The following is a 12969-nucleotide window of genomic DNA, read 5'->3' as shown; positions in this document are numbered from 1 at the left end:
TGTGCCAGGTTCCTTTTCATCCCCATAAGTGCTTGTCTCCCACAAGCCGCTGGTCACACGCCTGCTGATGTTATAGCTGTACTTCTTCCTCACACCAACGCCAGACTGTGGGTCCCATTTCTCCTATGTGGTGATGGGAAGCAGCATGTTCCTCTGACATGTGCGATTTTCAGGAGGCTTTTTAATAGCTGAACTCAGACAGTTCTCATCACAAGCAGCATAGTAAGTGACTGTTCTTCCGCCTTCCTTATTTCTCAGCAGTTACTAAGTGATTGCTTTCCATTTCTCCTATTTCATGAGCAGTGTCATTGAAAAAATTGTAAGTAAATATTTTGCCAAAATTCTTGCTGAAGTGTTTTCATGGCATTGTAAAAATCATAGAAATTACAGTGAAAAAAAGACCTAAAATATCATAGTCATTCCTCAGCAAATACTATCTAATGGTTCTTTCAGACTAATTTTTCAGAGTAGGGCAATCAGAAATAGGCAAGGCATTAATAAAATGCTCATTCTAGATAACTCCAGGGTGTTTATGCCAATTTATTATATCTATATTGTAATGGATAGATTCCAATTAATAATTTGTTCATAACGTTTAAAGTCAATAGATACTGTTAAAAATCTCATTATCTCATCACGCCAGCAATACATAGCCTTATCTCTTTTAAATTTTCTTCATATTTCAGTCCGTCTCAACTTTTACTCATTGTTGCCACCCTTCACCAAACTGTCTTCTATTTGTCTGTGTCTTTAATTTGACGCCTAGAACAAGAACTATTCAGGCTCCTTGGTCCATAATAAACTTCTTTCACCTCCCAGGATAACACTGACGATGTCAACTGACTTCTTGCCATCGTTTATACCCTCGCAGATTATGAATTCATAATCTAGTTTCCAGTTCGCAGGCTCTAACATTATGACTAAATTTTTTCTGACTCACTGAACACTTGGCCTTCAGATTATTTTCCCCCCTGAATGTATTATGACAGTTTTCTTTTCCAAATCTCAATCTCATTTTATTTCCTTTATTTCTCTAAAGATTGAACCTCTGAACCTTCATATTTGACTGTTCCCCATAGGCTTAATGTGAGAGCTTACTAGAGCAGAAAGTAGAAGACCCAAATGCTTTAAGGAAATAGTAGATCATATCAATGTACTGGACCACAATGGCTACCCATTTGCTTCCTGCATTTATCCAAGGTGTTGATTTTAATCTATTATGCTCCTAAGGCTTGGATTATGTTTATTTTCCTCATGAGTCTCAGCAAGAAATATGTAGTGATTACCTTTCTTCCTAGGCACCAGTGAAACAAGTAAGACCTGCCAAAAGCTTTCATTTGCATATTCTGACTCTAAAGATTCTTCACGCATTTTCCTTGAATCCACCTTCTTCACATGTATATGGTTGCCAACAAGTAAGCCACTCAGAGTTATAGTGACACTTTCCAGCCACTGAGGAACCACGACCTGAATTCATTCAATTGTTGCTAGTGGATATTGAGTTAGGTAGCACTTTGAGGGAATCTATTAATTACTGGGGACTTGATGGGATTATTCTATCAGCAAAAGTAACAGGATGATTTCCTCTATAAAGTACTGTTGCTTATCATGCTACTTTTGTAAACTCTCAACTATTTGATTGCATTTCTACTATTATTTTATTATAGGAGTCACTGCACACTCAAGTACCTATAGGATCCAGGCAAAGAATGCAGTGAGTGAAGCTGGGAGGATTTGTTTCATAAGAGCAGTATGATTTACAGTTTTTCAAGTGATATATTTGCATATCAAATACAGAGGGATACTCTTCCTGAGTCATCTTTGGTTTTCCAATTTTGAAAGATCCTTGCCTATAAGAAATATTTCCTTTTCCTCTTTACTCTAAGAAAAGACAGAGTGAACATAATGATAAATGGCAACTGACAGCCAAGTGTAGGGCAGTGATCTGGAGTGGTAGGGATTCAGATAACCTGGTGAGGAATCTTATTGCTGCCAGGATCATAATATTTTTCCAGAGAAGTAAAAAGAAATCTGGAATATAAAATTCGCTAATGTATTAGTTCATTCTGTTAATAGAAGGACACTCAGGAAGTGAGATCTCCATATATTATTCTGTAGAAGGTCTACAGGGAGGCCTATGTTTTTCTTATCCTACCTCCTAATTGCATTATAAGCAAAGCAGAACAAATACCTTCCAAATTTTTCATTTATTTGGGTCTCATCTGATTTTCAAGGGCAGATTTACTTAATGAATTTAAGAAGTCCAAGTCTGATGACCATATCATTTTACACATCTCAATGTGTGATGCATGGCTCCCAAACAACTTCCTTTCATCTACCCACTATCACTTCTCTGACATCTGAAGCTCAGGAAAGCCATTGTCTAGCCAAAAACTTTGCCCTTTCATCAGTCCCATCCCCAAGCCTATCTCCTTAGTAAGACCACCCCATCCCATGCTCAGTCTATCAGCTCTCATGTTTATATTTCTTCCCCATACTCAGCCTGAGCCTCATGGCCAAGACTTCCAACCACATTCTCACCAGCATCCTAGACCTCTTACATCACTGTCCTTAAATTGTGCCTACCTTGCCCATCTACAGCTTTGCGTAATTCCTCTGCTAGAGAAAAAACTCATATAACCAGGCTGACTAGACAAGTGAATGATTTCTGTGTCCAGCGGGGCCTTTGGTGCTCTTATTTAACCCTTTGCTAATTGTCTCTAATTTCCATTCTCCAAACTATTCCCTTCCAAATCCAAATCCCAACTTACTCACTGCCCTTCTTCTCATCAGTAGTCCTAGGACTCTACTTCACACAAACAATAAAGTATATCAAGAAACAAACTGTTTGCCTGCCAGTGTGGCTTGATGGTTGAGTGTCGGTCTATGAACCAGGAAGTCATGGTTCGATTCCCAGTCAGGACACATGTCCATGTTAGGGGCTTGATCCTCAGTGAGGGCCGTGCAGGGGGTGGCTGATGGATGATTCTCTCTCATCATTGATGTTTCTGTCTCTCCCTATCCATTCCTCTCTGAAATTAATAAAAATATATTTTTAAAGAAATAAACTGCTTCAACTTTTCCTGCCTCTTATTGATCCTTACCTCACCCACCACCCCTGTGAATCCTAAGCGAATCCAACATCAGAAACCCTCTATGAATGTCTTATATGATTATTGAACTCTTCTGTCCTGATATTATTCCTTCTTTGGGAACCACAGGGTTCTGTTATCCTATTTGGGTAGAAGGAAGAGTGGAGTCTTCCCCGAAGTAGTGGTCAGTCTCAATGTCAATCCTATAAGGACGAAAATAAAGAGTTTGAAAGGCACCCTTAGATCAGAGAGAGAGAAATGCTTTCCTCCTCCCTGACTGCCTTCTTTTGGGCCTGGCCTCTCAGGTCCTCAGGGCAGCTCCAGAGCAGTGAGGAGGAGAGCAGGGCCTCCAGGAGACAGGACTGGAAGGAGCTGCCTTCATTAGAAACCCCGTAAGGCTAGGCCTGTGCACTCTAAGGATAGGGACATGTATGTGGCCAGTATATGTTCTTTTGTTGTTTTTATTGATTTAGAGAGAGAGAGGAAGAGAGAGGGAGAGAGAGACAGAAACATTGATGAGAGAGAACTATTGATTGTCTGCTTCCTGCATGCCCCACACTGGGGATTAAACCTGCACCCTGGGCATGTGCCTGGACTGGCAATCAAACTGATGGTAACCTCTTGGTGCATGAGATGACATTCAACCAACTGAGTCATACTGGCTGGGCTCAGGTGGCCATTTTAAAGTTGCTCTTCACCCAAGCTGTTAGGAGAATGAAGGAGGGGTTAGGTATTCTAGCACCTCTCAGGTGTACCATTGTGGGTAAGGAGATAAGTGATCTGTGAAAGAAAGAGGAGCCCCTTTCTCCACTGCCATAGCCAGTGAGATTTTTGGGGGCAAGTACATCCCTGAGGTGTTGCCACAGGGACTGTCCCTTTCCTTTACAAACCTGGCAGAACTGGGGCAGTTCTCCTTGCTAGTCACATTTCTTCATTTCTCTATTGGCTGCTTTCCTTCCACATATAGATATATTCTAGACATGCTTTACTAAAAGATTTTTCAGTTACCAGCTTATTGTAACTTGTTTCCTTCCTCTTCTACTGAAACTACCCTCCCAGAGGTCATGGTTGGCATCCTCATTAACAAACCCAATGGCTACGTTTTCATCTTCCTTGACCTTTTTAAAATATTGGATATTACTAATTCTACTTGCATCATTGAAACTCATTCCCTGCAAAGATTCTTGTCCTGATTGTGCCACAGAAATCTCAAACTAACAAGCCTTAGGTTTAATTCACCGAATACGTGCTCCATATGTCTATTCTCCTATACTCCGTAATTATTTTAACAGTACTGTACCCACAAAGTAGCCTTACTGAAGAATTTGGCATCAGCCTTCATTCCCTGCACCCCTTCCTGTTCCAGTCAATGATTAAGGCATGGTTAATCTTGTAAATCAACCTAGGAACTTCTCTAAAACCCATTCCCACCAGAATAGTCTGGATTACCGTCTCATCACTTGGCATGGATTATTGGGTTGTTGGATTATCCTGCCTAACTCTAGTCCCTCCCTGCTTCAATCTATATCTCATTAGATTGACCTGGGACCATTAGAATTGTCCCGGCAAAAGGGGTGGGGGATCACTTCTCAACCTAAGTCTCTAACAGTCCCACTTCAGGACAACATTCATTCTCCTTAAAGACACACACAGTCCATCATAACCTGGGCCCCAGCTTCCCTTCCAGCATCATCTCCTACCCAGATATGCTTCCTACATGCCAGTCACACCTGTTTCCCAGAAAGGCTTATCCTCCTTTGATAAGATGTTTCTGACTCCAGAAGACATAATGAGTTGCTCCTAGGCTCTTAAGGCACTTAGTAAAATTTATAAGCCCTTTCTTCGTAATAATTGAACTTATCAGAGTTTGACACTACACAGGATTCACCTTCAAACTTCACCAGACCAGGACCTGACATATAATAAATCCTTAATAAGGCTTTTAATTTTAATTAATAAGCCTTTTTGGAAATCAATCATTGTCCCTCATATGCTTATAAAATGCTTTCTTGTTTCATAAGGCCTCTTTCTTTGGAATGCTGAATATGTTTTATTCCATGCCTTCCAATTTTCTCCCTATTTTTCCTTATTATCTGATACAAATAAATTCATTCATATAGCTAGCATCTGTTAAGTATATGTGTACTTTGTGGGAAGGACTATATTTGATGCCATGGGGGACAGTGACTGGGCGTCTGAGGTTGAAGAGAGGTTGATTTTACATTGTGCATGCATTGCCATTCCAATATTGTAATTAAAAATAAAAAATTAAGGAGCAATTCCAGCCCTGCCACGGGTGAGTAAAAATCCTGACTTAGCTTTTAGAGGTAGGATGTAGTGAAACCCGACCAGACCAAAAACATTACCCCTCCAGCTTGGCCCACCGCCCACTCCTTTCTTAATTAGTTAGAAATTCCCACAAGTAGCAATACACAACACAAGAGGACGACATCTCCAGAAGGCTGCTGTTAAGATGTACAAATTACCTAGAAAAAGGAAGCTTCCCTAGATAGCTCTCAATTATGCACATTAGCAAAACATTAGCCAAATGTCACCTTGTCCCTTTTGGCAGAGACATATGGGGGCCACATGAGACAGAAGACAGGTTAATCTCATTACCCAGAAAGAAGGTGGAGGACAAGGCTCAGGACACTAGCCACCCCTCCCCACCAACACACACACACACACACACACACACACACACACACACACACACCCAGCTGGGGGCAAGTGAAGAGAGACTGGGAACCATGTGTTGTGGTTTTATAATCTGGCTCTGTGTCTGCCTCTGGTATAGCGTAACACCTACGATGGGGGCTTTGAAGGAAGTGATGAAGGTGGCTTGCTGAACAGGGTCAGAAGGTCATTCTGGGGAAGCCAGAGAGCCCAAGCCAAGACACATCCAAGTGCCTCTCCTTGTCATAAACATTTCTTGTGTTGTTACACTTTAGTTAAGACATGATGTGGAGCGAGCCTTAAATGATCTTTTAAAATCATGTGATCATATAAATAGAGGATCCTGAGCTGAAGTGGGACTAGCAGAAGAACAAGAGGAAGTAGATAAGCTGGGACCAAGGGATTTTAGGCTCCACAGAGAGGAAATCTTCCTGGTGCCGCCTTTCAGACACTGGTATGCATTATCCAAGGGGCCTTGGAATTTCCTTTTCACAGGAACCTTAAGAACAGGACAGGCAATTATCTACCAGGAGGGTCTCAGCCGTTCCAGCCTGAAGGCAAAGTTCATAATGAATCACTTCTTTGACCTGCTGATTCCAGTGGTTTAGGCACAAATTTTTAAAAACATTTTTTTTAAAAAGTCAAATAAGATGTTAGGGTTTTGTTTTCCAGTTCTTGGTAGTCTTTATTTTAAGCCCTTTCTCTGCCGTGGTGTGTACACACTTTTTTCCAAAGTCTACTGTTCTCAGTCTTATGTAGAGGGAAATTCAAAATCTGTCTAATTTGGGATGTTTGGAAGCGGTGTGGCCATGTGACTCTGCCCCAGACCTGAGATGCTCTGGCTGGGAGTATAGGTCAGAACCCTTGCCATTTGGTCACTGCCTGACAGAAGACAAATCCTTTAAACTTTGGGGATTTCATTTTCCTCCTTAGTCACACAGGGATAAAAACACGGACCTGCCTCCCCGGATGGATGCAGACCAACATCTGCAAACATTAAAAAATGGTATAAATGTTGATTGAAAAGGTAGCAACTTGAGCTCACAAATAATTGCCCCAAAAGGTCAATTAGACCCACAGGAAGTCTCAGCCTCATCCTGTTTAATGTACTGCCCTTCTCATTGGTCACCGTAAAGGTGATTTTAGGGTTTAATAAATATTTCACAGTAAAAGTTTCCAAGCTCTCAAATTCCAGAGTCCCAATCAGTGGCCCCCATATATTTATTTTGAGTAAAACAAAAAGCTCAGTCACAGAAAATGCATATTCGTTGGAGCATACAGGCTACATTCCCTTTGTAATGCTGTTGACAACTGATTCCTGTACATTATGTTGACTTGGGGGTTGTCTGACTGCCTACTAACTCACACAGCACATCATCAAACTTTTTAGTCTTTCTAGTGCATCTCATGAGCTAATAATTCTGGAGAGAAAGAAACATAAAACAATGAGAGGACAGAAACCATGTCCCTCAAATTGTGATTCATCAAAAGAGAAAGGCTAGCCCAGCAGCCAGAGACTGCAATGGGGAACTATTCACCAATCCACAAAGGTGGATGAGTAATGGGGCTTACAGGTTGGGAACAGGACTATTCCTAAGTAGCAAAGTGAAAGAAAGCATTAGTATAATTGGAGCATTCCTTCTGCAGCTGGTTCAAGAGCCCTGCTTGTTTCTGGCATGAGTGGAGTGGGGGCAGGAACCAAGTACTCATCAGGGAGCTTCTCTGGGCAAGTCCCTATCCTACCCGGCCACAGGGCAGGGCATGGGGGCATCTTGGGACAAGCATCTGAGACAGCATCTGAGACGTGGCCTCACATCCCTATTCAGGCCTGAATGCAGGCCCTGCAGGGATGAGTAAACGGGGCCCTGCTTTCAGAGTCAAGCTTTATGGATTTATTTCATCAGGACTCTGGAACCTGGAGGTGAGAGTGGCTTGCAGCCTGGGGCAACAGCTACACTAAAAAATAAACAAATAAATAAGTAGGATGTAAATTTGAGGAAAGAGAGGAGGGAGGAAGAGCGAATCAGGGTCGATAAGCAATGCAGAGCATGCTTTTCTCCTTCTGAGCCAACAGCCTCCCTCAGTGAGTGAGAGGGAAGGGGAAATGCCATGGTGAGACCAGGGAGAGGGGCCGGTTGGACACATTTATTCCCACAATACAGATGAGGCTACAGAGACACTTCCAAAGTTGGTAACTTGTTCAAGACCAAGTATGGCTTTAAAAAGTCTATCAACTTCACGAGTATGCAGTTCTTGAGGGAGAGGAACAAGCACAGTCCAGCCCAAGAGAAATGAGTAGCTATGGGGACACACTCTATTTCTGTATCATTTCAACAGATTGAGACCCAATTCTATCATCCCGATTGGCTTTTCCTTTACTAGGGTCCCACACACCTGGAGAATTCCCATGCCCCCAATCTTCCTGAGGTCACTGTACAAAGAGACAAAGAACACCTTAGCATGTCCAACTAGAACCACCATCTTGGTGTAGCCTGAGGGGCCAACCATGCAGCTCAGTGGAGAATCAGTGAGCAGTTATTATGTACCAGGCACCACCTCACTTAGCCCTCCAGAAACTCTCACAAGTAGCTACTGTTGTTTTATCCACTTCACAAACGGGAGGACTGCAGAAGGCTCAGGAAGGTGAAGCATCCTGCTTATGGTCAAACCACAGGTGAGAGTCAAGCCGATCTCAAATTCAAATCTTCAGGAACGTTCTGATGGCTTTTAACCCTGTGCGGCCTTGTGGCAGCTGTTTTCCCACTGCTAAAAAAGGAGGGCTGTGTTAGAAGGCTGGTGAGCTTTGTGCCTTCAGGATGTTGTATGCTAAGGCACAGAGTGTGGCGAGAAACAGTCACGGGCCTGAAATCCCAAATGCAAGGGAGCAAGAATAGTCTTCTTTGTGTTAGGAGTTTGCGGAAGATGAGGATTCTGGGCTTGTGTGGAAGGGAGGTTAGAGGCTGAACTTACTTTTCTCCTGCTGCTGCTGCTCCTGGCAAAAGCCCAGGTGAGGCCAGAGCTGAGTCCCATCTGTTGGACACCTGACCACAAGCTCCTCTGGAAGTAATAAAAGAACACTTGACACTAAGAGAAGGCGACACAAGGAGAGCAGTTTTACAGTGGTTTCACCCTCGGGGAGGGTAAGAGCTAACTAGAGGACTTCCCCAAAGCTGCCTGGCCAAAAGAGCATCTCATTTAGATGATGGCATGGCTTATCTAGAGAATCCAACAAATCATCCTCAATCAGCTTGTGATTAAAAAAAGAAAGATGAGTTCAACAAAATTGCAGAATATAAGGAACAAGCAGGACCAGCTATGCAATTTGAGGCAGCCTATTGCAAAATGAAAATGCAGAGCCTTTTTTGCTCAGGAATTATTAAGAATTTCAAGACAGTGACAGCAGAGCATTAAACCAAGCACAGGGCCCCTCTGAGAGCAGGACCCTGTGTGGCCACATGGGTTGAAATACCAATTGAAGCCAGTCTTTGATGAAGGCACAGAGAGAAGTCGGCCAAGTGCAAAAAGAAATTCATAGAAATATAATTATAATAGAAGATCTCAGGACTAAAGAAATATGGCAGAATCTGTGTGGACAAATAGAAGAGAAACAATATAGCTGAAATATATAAGGAAAAAAATAGAGTTAACAGACATATGGAAAGTATTGGATCATCAACGAGGGATTATAAAGATTCCTTCTAGTTATACAAGTTAATCATATACTGGGACAGAAAAATGTTATTATTTAATGCAAAAAATAATAGAATGAAATCTGTGAAACCATATTCTCACATCACAGCATGATACAATAATAATAGGGAAAACAGAATTCCACAAAAGCAAGTCACATGAAAATTCAAATTCAAAATACCATAGTAACTTGCATAGAGGAAAGCTATAGTAAAACCTTTTTTTAAAAAAAAGCAAGCATATAAGCACAACACATAATAATTAATGAGATGTTGAAAGAAGTGTACTGAAAAGAAAAATTATCTCTCTAAGTATATATTAATAATAAAATGAGAATAGAAACACCATGAATTAATTCTATTATCTAAAGAACTTCAAAATTGAATAATGTAATGGACCAAACAGAGTAGGAAATACAATAAAATATTTAAAATAAAGGAATTATAATAGAAATAAACTAACAGAACAGTTATTTACATTTTAACAAAATAGACAAAATTAATAAACCATTGGTCCAACAAACAGGAGAAATTGCAAATTAATATAATCAGGGAAAGACTGAAGAGCACAGATTCTGTTAAATTTTAAAGAGCATTGCTCTTAGCTGTAAGTTTATGGCAAATTTATTTAATAATCATACTTATATTATTTCTCACAAATATGTAATAAAAACATATGCAACAAGAAATAGAAAACATTATTAATTCATGGTATATAAATAGGAAAAATTAGATATTATGGCCCTGATGACTTAACTGGAGAATTTTCCAAGCTTTTAAAGAATAAATAATCCCTCATGCTACTTGAATTGCTTCCAGAATATATTTTTTAAAGTATAAAATATTTCCTAAGGGGATAATACTTCTTAAGTAAATTTTTTAAACCTTTATTGTTGGGCTAGAAAAATCACATTAATGAAAGAAAGATACAAAACCTTAAGCAAAATCTTAGCCAATAAAAAAGTAATAGATGAAAAATTTGTCCAATATGAAAAAAGCAGTATTTACTCCAAGAATGTAAAGTTGATATATTATTGCAAAATGTTTAATAAAATTAATCATAAAAAATAAGCTACCCCTGAATCACTGACTTATAATAAAGCACAGATACTTTAATAGTAAAAGCTAAATACAAATGCTAGTACAATGTGTTCAAGGAGAGAAAACAGATATATGCAGGAAAGAATGAATTTTAAAATTCTGGTTTTGCAAGTTAATGCAGCTATATCCAGAAAATAGAAATAAACAAGCCAACGTATCCTATATAATAAAAGGCTAATATACAAATCGGCCGAAAGGTGGAACGAACTGTCACTATGATGCGCACTGACCACCAGGGGGCAGATGCTCAATGCAGGAGCTGCCTCCTGGTGGTCAGTGTGCCAGAAGCCAGGCTCACAGCTGGCGAGCGCAGCAGCGGTGGCGGGAGCTTCTCTTGCCTTCGCAGCATTGCTAATGATGTCCGACTGCAGGAAGCAGGCCTAAGCTGTTAGTTGAACATCCCCCGAGGGCTCCTGGATTGTGAGAGGGTGAGGCGGGGATAAGGGACCCCCCACCAAGTGCACGAATTTTGTGCACCAGGCCTCTAGTTAAAGATAATTAAGAAAAGATCAAAGGAATTAAGTGTCACAAAATTCAATGGCATTCCCTTTTACAGATGATGCACCACTAGAATATGCAGAGTTCCTATACAAAAATTTAAAAAAAAGGTTTAATGATGTCAGCTCAGATTAAATTGGTTTAAAAAAATTGTAAAACCCAGATGGAAAAATAAAGGAATATATGATACAGAAAGCAGAAATCAGGCAGTTTGGAAGCCTAAAACTGGAAAAAATGGCAATATTTTTAATAATTAATAAAAAGATTTACTGCCCTATAAATAAAAGTTGCCCTAATCTATATATATAAAAGCCTAAGCAACCATTCGACTGTTTGACCATTCGACCAGTAGCTATGACGCGCACTGACCACCAGGGGTAAGATGCTCAACACACATGCATGGAAACATGGAACAGACTGATGAATCTCAGAGGGAACTGATGCACGGATTCATGCACTGGTGGGGGTCCCTCGGCCTGGCCTGTGGGTATCAGGCCAAAGCCAGCAGTCCAACATCCCCCAAGGGGTCCTGGATTGCGAGAGGATGTAGGCCAGGCCCAGGGACCCATCAGTGCATGAATTCGTGCACCAGGACTCTAGTATATAGATCTTTATAAATTGATGGTGCATGTTTTCTGGATACACTTGATACTAGGGAGTACCAAATACTATTTAGAAATATATTACACTCATGATATATTTCAAGTATATTTTTAACAATTTAAATAATTATCAAAAACACAGGAATTAGGTGTGAACAATTAGAAAAATTAATTATATTGAAAATCTAGACATAAATTCAAGGCATTGGCATTAGGCCAGGACTGTTCAAAAGAAATATAATATAAGCTGTATATGTAATTTAAAGTTTTCTAATAGCCATATTTTTAAAAGTACTAAGAGGTGAAATTAATTTTAATAATGTTAAATCTAGTATGTCAAAAACATTGTTCAACATGTAATTAATATGAAAAGTATTAATGATATACTTTACATTTTTTGTTCATAGTAATCTTTGAGATACAGTGTATATTTTACACCTAGAGAACATATCGGTTCAGACTATCCATAATTCATGTGGTTAGTGGCTATCACGTTGGAGAAAATAACAGATAATAATATTTGATTAAATGTTTATCTATAAATATTAAGTATATCTTTTTAATATATATGAATAGCTCTAATGGAAAAAAAAATGGATGCAAGTTTCTTAGTCCATTCAAGATGCTATAACAAAAGACCACAGATTGGGTAGCTTATAAACAATAGAAATTTACTTTATGCAGTTCTGGAGGCTGGGAAGTCCAAGATCAAAGTGCCAGCATGGACACTTTCTGGTGAGAACTCTCTTCCTGGTTCATAACTAGCACTTCACATGGTAGAAAGGGATAGGGAGATCTCTGGGGTTTCTTTTGTAAGAATACTAGAGGCCCGATGCATGAAATTAGTGCAAGAGTAGTCCTTTGCAGCCGTGGCGGCTGCCTCGATCCTGCAGCCCTGGCTTCGTCCGGAAGGACATCCAGATGGCTGTTCAGTCTATTTGCATATTATGCTTTTATTATTTTAGATTAATCCCAATCATGAGGGCTCCACACACTCATGACTTAATTACTTCCCAACGGCCCTGCTTCCTAACACATTACTCTAAACATTAGAATTTCCACATGTCAGTTTGGGGGAGGTATAAACATTCAAACCTAAGCAGTAAGTATTATCATCTTAGCATTATTTATGATATCAGCATATTCAAATGGTACTAACTAGGTGCCAGGCTAAGAAAATAGTGCGAAAACAACAAAATAAAACATTCTCTAACAAGTTTATAAATACTGTCAATGCATACAAAAATGGGATGATAATATTGCGTGAAGTGAGCAATGGCCAAACAAAGCACCAATATTAAAAAGCAATTT

Source organism: Myotis myotis, unplaced genomic scaffold, assembly GCF_014108235.1.
Source record: "Myotis myotis isolate mMyoMyo1 unplaced genomic scaffold, mMyoMyo1.p scaffold_m19_p_13, whole genome shotgun sequence".
NCBI lineage: Eukaryota > Metazoa > Chordata > Mammalia > Chiroptera > Vespertilionidae > Myotis > Myotis myotis.
This window is presented reverse-complemented; position numbering follows the sequence as displayed.